This window comes from Schistocerca gregaria, chromosome 4 (assembly GCF_023897955.1).
Source record: "Schistocerca gregaria isolate iqSchGreg1 chromosome 4, iqSchGreg1.2, whole genome shotgun sequence".
Lineage (NCBI taxonomy): Eukaryota > Metazoa > Arthropoda > Insecta > Orthoptera > Acrididae > Schistocerca > Schistocerca gregaria.
Window position 1 is genome coordinate 712,043,933 of NC_064923.1, and position 7,675 is coordinate 712,051,607.

The following is a 7,675-nucleotide window of genomic DNA, read 5'->3' on the forward strand; positions in this document are numbered from 1 at the left end:
GCTCTGTAGTATTAATTTGTTTCGTAGTGTATTTGGCTGGGTGAGACAGTAGCAGTGTGTTTGTACAGCAAGAAGATGTCAAACTAACACACGCTTTCTGTGTGATAAATCGATTATCAGACCATTATGCACAATTGATTTAGCTACAAAACTTAGCAGGGTCTACAGTTCAGAAACCATTAAGTAAAATTTTAAGGCTGGTCAAAACCCGGTATCTATAGAGCAAGTTTAAGAAATGCCATTTGGGAAGATGTATATAATGAGCCAAATGCCAATGATATAGGGAACATATTTCTTGATAAATTTGTATACCTTTTTAAAGACTCTTGCCCCCAGAGTAACTAAATGTAACACCAAACAATTTTAAAAGAAACCTTGGATCACTACAGGTACTGAAGTGTCTACAGAGAGACAAAGAGAGTTGTATGAGACAGCAAGAATTAGTAAAGTAATTTTACAGTATAAAAATTATTGTAACATACTCACAAAAGTTGTCAGAAAATCAAAATATTGTATATTACAGACGAAATTAATAACTTGGGCAATAAAATAAAATCAGTATTGGAATGTTGTTACTAGAGAGACCTAAAAGGTAACCACTGGGGTACGCAGCATTACTTTGAAAAAGAATGAGACCGTCTTAACCAACAGTACACAAGTAGCTAATATATTTAACAATTATGTCTTAAGTGTAGGTGAGACAATTGGTGAGAAAAGTTCAGAAGGAAAAGCCAAGTGGTATATGGAAGATTCAGTTTTGAGAAATTCTAATCAGATTAATTTTCATCTAACAACACTATGTGAAGTAATGAAAATCATTAAATCTTTGAAAAATAGATGTTCTGTTTGAGTAGATTACATCTCTAACAAGATATTAAAACAAGGTGGAAGAGTTACAGCTGATGTTCTGAGTCAAGTCTGTAACTCAAGCTATTTTCGCAGACAGGTTTAAATATGCCATTGTCAAGCCTCTCTACAAGAAAGAGGACACTACAGGCGTCAATAATTACCAGTCAGTATTCTTGCTTGCAGCATTTCCAAAAATCGTTGAGAATGTAATGTACTCAAGAGTGGTTAGCCATCTCAACAGTAATAGGATACTTACTAAATCGCAGTTTGGATTTGAGAAATGCTGTTCCACTGAGACAGCAGTATACAGTTTCACTGCCATCATAGTAGAGTCTTCAAATAGTAAAATGTCACCAATAGAAATTTTCTGTGACTTACCCAAAGTGTTTGATTGTGTGAACCATGACATTATGTTACTGAAATTACAATTCTATTGTATAAATGGAGCAGCATATGAGTGGTTTAAGTCACATCTACAGAACAGGATGTAAAACGTTTCCGTATATGGTTTAACTGCTCTGAGGAAGTTTCTCATTTCATCTAACTGGGATGAAATTACATTAAGTGGTCCACAGGGTTCGAGCATGGGTCCCCTTCTATTCTTGATATATATGAATGACCTTCCTTCTTATCTGAAACAAGAAGCTTAATTGACACCGTAATCCCGTAAAATAAACTCCAGAAGAAAATGATACAAATAATGTCTTTAGAAAACTTATTGATTGTTTTTCTGCAAATAGGCTTGCTCTGAACTTTGAAAAAACACAGTATATCCAGTTTTCTGCTGCAAGGAGTACAGTTCTTTCTCTCCTCCTTCCCCCTTTCCCTCACCCATTCCTTCTCTCTCCACCTTCTATCTCTCCTACCCCTTCTCCCTCCCCTCTCCACCCCTCTTCCCATAATCCATCCTGCACCTCCCCCCTCCCCCCACTCTCCTCTCTTCCCCCTCTCTGCCATCTCCCATACCCCTACCCCATTTTCCCACCTCCGTTCCTTCACCTTCTCTCCCCCTCCAATCTCCCAATCCCCTACTCCCCTTTCCCTGTCCCCCATGGGAACACAGATCCTGACTGGAAGCAGCAGTAACTGTGGGGAAATATCTGGGCATTTTCTGGACAAAGTCGAACGAGTTGGTCCAGAGACTTCCACTTGGCAGAAGCCACTGGGCACGTCCCACCTCCCCCAGAAAATCTCCTGATGGTCTCTCATATCAATGACCTTTAATGAAGTTGTTTTGGTGATCAGGAAAGGCTACCATGATAGGTTTGGTCTCCCGAATAATTCCGTGATATTTCTCACTAGTTACCTGGGAGTTTGGGATAATCTTTGAGTGTTGCCCTGCACTTGAGCCTACGCAGAGGCGATCTCTTGACTATGAGACGCATTCATCACTCTACCAAAAGGCCTGCTGCCTTTTTAGCTAGCCTGAAAACTATGTAATGGCTCCTTCAGTGACATGGTAAATCGTTTCAGTAACATCATTCTCCCATTCCTGGACGCTGTGGAGATGATTACACACAGCGAGTTGGCTGTAGAGCAATGTGTCTGCCCCCAACGCGGTGGCTTCGTTTCAGGCACCACACTGTCTGCCAAATGATCTCTTTACTGCGAACATCAAACACTTCCCAATGATATGTGTGGCCAGGCGATGGAGAGCATTCCAAGAGATCAATCACAGTGAAAGACCCTGTTAAAATTCTGATGTGCTTGCTTTGCCTCATACGCAACACACTTGTATGTGATAACACTAAATGATTCTCAGTTCCTCTTCGCTCAGCTAGGTAGTGGCGGAGCTCAATAGCAGGTTGAGTGTGTTAAGATATTCACAGATGCTGAAGGGTTGAGGGAGATAAGTAAAAAGTTCACTGAAAGCCCCATCGTCCGACACCACATGTGAGAGCTTGTGGAGTAAACTTGTGATGCTCATGCACAAATACAGAGACTGATACGTGCTAATTGTGAGGGTGAAAGGGAAGGAGAGGTAGATGTTGTTTAACAAAATTGACTTCTTTGGGTCTATTTTCTCTAAGGTTGTTCTTTTGGTGGCACGTACACCTTATCAAGACATATGGATGCGGTGAGCATTTCAAACCTCGCCCACTACGTGTTCCTCCCGCCCCCATCCACAATAATGGTTCCCTACCTCAATACCTTGTCCAACACACCACCACCAAACGTCAAACGAAAACAACCAATGGCCCGAGAATAGGGTAAGAAAAGTAATATATTGATTTCTGCCGAGTATTAACTGAGCTGAGCCGCTTATTCTTGGGAAGAAGCTAATTTTGTTAAGAAGAAATGGCAGTAAGGAATAGATATATTGAGAGGCCAATGTCAAAATACCCAGACTCGGGAACAGGGGTCGACAAGGGGTTCGTGAATTTACACCTCTTATTCCCAAAAGCTACCCGATTCTGAGCCAAAAATATCCTTTTACAATGGGAGGAGTTAGCACCAAATATAATACCATACGTGATAAGTGAATGAAAATAACCAAAGTAGACTAATTTTTCTGTGGAACAATCACTCACTTCAGATACTGTTCGAACAGTAACAATGTCAGCAATAAGTCTTTGAACTAGATGCTGAGCATTGGCTTTCCACGAGAGTTTACTATCTATCTGAACACGTAGTAATTTGAACTGTTGAGTTTCACTAATCATATGCCCATTCTGTGAAATTAAAACGTCAGGTTTTGTTAAATTGTGTGTTACAAACCGTAAAAACTGAAACTGTGATTTAGTGTTAGTTTATTTTCTACAAGCCGTGAACTTAGGTATGACTGCACATTGGAAACCGAGCTATTGTTCCACACAACACCTTTTATTACCAAGCTAGTGTCATCAGCAAACAGAAATATTTTAGAGACACCTGTAACACTAGAGGGCATATAACTTATATAAATATAAATAAAGAACAGCAGTGGCCCCCAACACTGATCACTGGGGCACCCCCCGCCCCCTCCCCAATTGACAGTACCCCACTCATACCCCACATCACAGCCATTCTCAACATAGTGAATGATGGCCTTTTGCGGTCTGTTGCTAAAATAAAAGTTGAGCAAATTATGAGCTTCTCCCTGTATTCCATAATGGTCCAACGTCTGGATAATATTTTGAGATCAACACAATCAAACGCCTTAGATAAATCAAGAAATATGCCTATCGTTCGAAACCTTTTGTTTAACACATCAAGTACCTCACAGAGAAAATATGACATAGCATTTTCAGTTGTAAAACTACTTCTAAAGCCGAACTGCACATCTGATAGCAAATCGTGTTTTATAAAAAGATCAATTATACCTACATACACAGCCTTTGCAAGAACTTTACCAAACACTGATGGCTTAGAAATTTTCTACATTATCTCTCTCTCCCTTTTTATAAAGTGGCTTTACTACTAAGTACTTTAATCTTTCAGGAAACTGACCATTCCTAAAGGAAATATTACAAATATGGATAAATACAGAACTAAAATGTCCAGCACAGTACTTTAATATTCTGCTAGACACTCTATCGTAACCATGAGAGTCCGTAGTCTTCAGTGATTTAATTATTGACTGAATCTCCCCCTTGTCTGTATCACAGAGGAGTATTTCAGACATCAATCTCAGAAAGACATTCGCCACGAATGTTATATGATTCCCTGTAGATACTAAATTTTTATTTAATTCACCAGCAATACTCAGAAAATAATTGTTAAATACTGTACATATGCTTGATTTACCAGTAACAGAAATATTTTTACTACGAACTGACGTTATATCGTCGAAATTGTACTGCTGACCAGACACTTCCTTCACAACTGACCATATGGTTTTAATTTTATCCTGTAATTTAGCTATTCTATTTGCATACCACATACTCTTTGCCTTCCCAATAACGTTTTTAAAGACCTTACAGTACTGCTTTCAATGGGTAACTGTAGCTTGATTGTAACAACTTCTAACATTTTTATATAATTCTCATTTTGTTCTACATGATAACTTTATCCCACTAGTCAGCCTCCCAGGTTGCCTGTTACTGCTGTTACCCCGTTAAGAACGTTCTAGTGGAAACCAACTCTCCAACAGCATGAGAAATGTGTTACGGATAGCATGATATTTGTCATCCATGTTATTGTCACTATCAACATCTTGCCACTCTTGTTCCTTGACAAGGTTTAAGAAACGCTCTACTATAGTTGGATTAACTTTCCTACATTGTTTGTTTGGGCACAGAAGGCTTTTAGTGTTAAAATTTGTGAATTATGGTCGGAAAGGCCATTCACCATTTTACTAACCGAATTCTTATTTAGTTGTGAAGAGTGAATAAAAATATTTTCTATGGCTGTGCTAATGTTCCACTGCACCTTAGTCGGAAGAAACAGTCTGCATCAGATCATATGAATTTAGGCTTTCTATTAACGTCCTTTTTCTTGCACCATCATATACTAAATTTATATTGAAATAATATAGCTAATTTCTGGTAGTTTCTATAAAGTGAATCAAGAACCCTCTCTAGCTTAATCAGCAGTGCTGTTAAGTCAGAATCACAGGACGTATAATCAACAACAAATAGAAATTTAGTTTCACTAAATTCAACTGCATGTGCACAAGATTCAAATATCTATTCAGTGAAGTGCTGTGATACGTCTATGGACTCAAATGGAATACTGATTTTTATGTACATAGGCACTCTCCCATCCCTCAAGGAACTCCTTGAGAAACAGCCAGCTAATCTGTATCCTGGTACAGGAAGCCTCTGAACTGTCAAATTATTTAAGTGGCGCTCTGACATACCAATAATTTCAGAGTCAATATCTACCAGCATTTCACTGACCTTAGCTCAAGTACCTCTTATATTTTGATGAAATATGCTAATTCCTTATCTGCTTGGAAACATTACATCCTTTTAAGGTGAGCCCTTAGTTAGAGGGACTTCCTTTGAACAGGTATACCTATCAGCTGACTTCAATCTAAAAAGGTGCAGCTCTAACTACTACAGGAATTTTTCCATAAGTGAACCCACCACCACCAACTACACTGTCACCTATAAGCTTTGCCAGCCTACCATTCCCATATCTATTGAGGTGCAGGCCACGCCTAGTGAAACCCGATCCACTGACAGACCCCACTGGCACCACTAAAATGTGACCCATGCCCTCTGCCATCATCACCCTCTCTAGGCCCATGTTAACGCACCTAACAGCCGCATTAAGATGAGGCCGATCATGACGCTGAAACAGTTGCACAAAATGCACATTAGTGCCACCAGATTGAACAGTTATCTTTACCAGGTCATCACCTACATCATATTCCCCATCCCTACCAAGACTGTTCCCTGCTCCACACACGATCACTACCTGATCCTCCTTCGTAAAATTCCTACATAAGTCCCCTATGCTCTCAGTCATCTAAGCCAACCCTCCACTAGGCTTCACAAAACTGGTGAACTGTTACTCACTCCCAAACACTTACTGCAACTGCTGGTCCACACCTCTACCATGCGAACTATCTAGCAGCAGAACCTTCTTCTTTCTGTTATAATTTGCAACTGACCTAGGCCTCCTATCTGGTGACGACTGCTGCACGTTACCTACACTTACAGCTACAAGAGTGTCCTCTCCACTCAACTCTGACGGTTGGTCAAATCTATTGCATACATGCAAATTATGTCTGAATACCTAGTCCTCCTAGTTCCCTTAGTGCCAACTGCCAGTTCCCATTCCCCAACACCCTTCACCCCCCTCAATCTATGTATTTCCTCCTATTCTAGTTGTAACTGCACATGAAGGACACAGATCTTACGCTCCTGCTCCTCTGTCAACTTATTTCTTCCACAGAGTCTGCATTCCCACGAGAGGTTCTCACTAGAATGCCCACTGGCTTCACCACTGCTTTCCTCCCAATGAAAATACTCTGAACAAATCCCACACTGTAACCGCTAGGCCTCTCACTGTAAAACAATATACGTCTACGATAACTAAGTTCAGTTACACCAGTAGAGCTGTTAATAGAAGTAACAACAGCGGTCTCGAAACTCTCTGTCTGCTAAGAAAGCAACTTCTTGTATTAATACTACTACACCACAGCTAATATCAATACCAACAAAACTTCACAAAATTATTAGTTAAAACCAAAAGCTAAAGCGGCTACTGGAACACTCAACGAAGTTAAGACACTGAATGAACATTTTTCTCAAATATTTCACTACAAGCAATAAGAAACGTCAGTTGAACACTAAAGCACGAAATTTACTAAACAACTTCAACGCACACAAAACTCTAAAAAACACAGCTACCGAACGTTTCCAAAAGTTTATTAAATCGTTATTTCGCCACAAACAGCACGAAACACAGACGAAAACTTTTAAATTTAATTACTATATAACAGTGCACAGCCGACCGTGGTGGCCACGCGGTTCTAGGCGCTGCAGTCCGGAACCGTGCGACTGATACGGTCGCAGGTTCGAACCCTGCCTCGGGCATGGATGTGTGTGATGTCCTTAGGTTAGTTAGGTTTAAGTAGTTCTAAGTTCTAGGGGACTGATGACCTCAGATGATAAGTCTGCACGCCGCAGAATGTAAATACACTGCTGAGGCGTGAGGCTTGGACGAACGACGTAAGCACACTCACCGATGACAGACCACTCGAGTCAGTAACACAGGAAGAAAGACTGAGATCCACTAATAAGTTACTTTTGCAGCAAATATTAACAGAGATAAACTTTAATGTAAGTGACTGAAGACTAAAGCTTTATAAAATATTGACGAGCAATTTCATCAGCAGTCCAGCACACGTGACGTCACATCCCAACTCGGGGCACATGAGTGCTCGTTCAGTCCG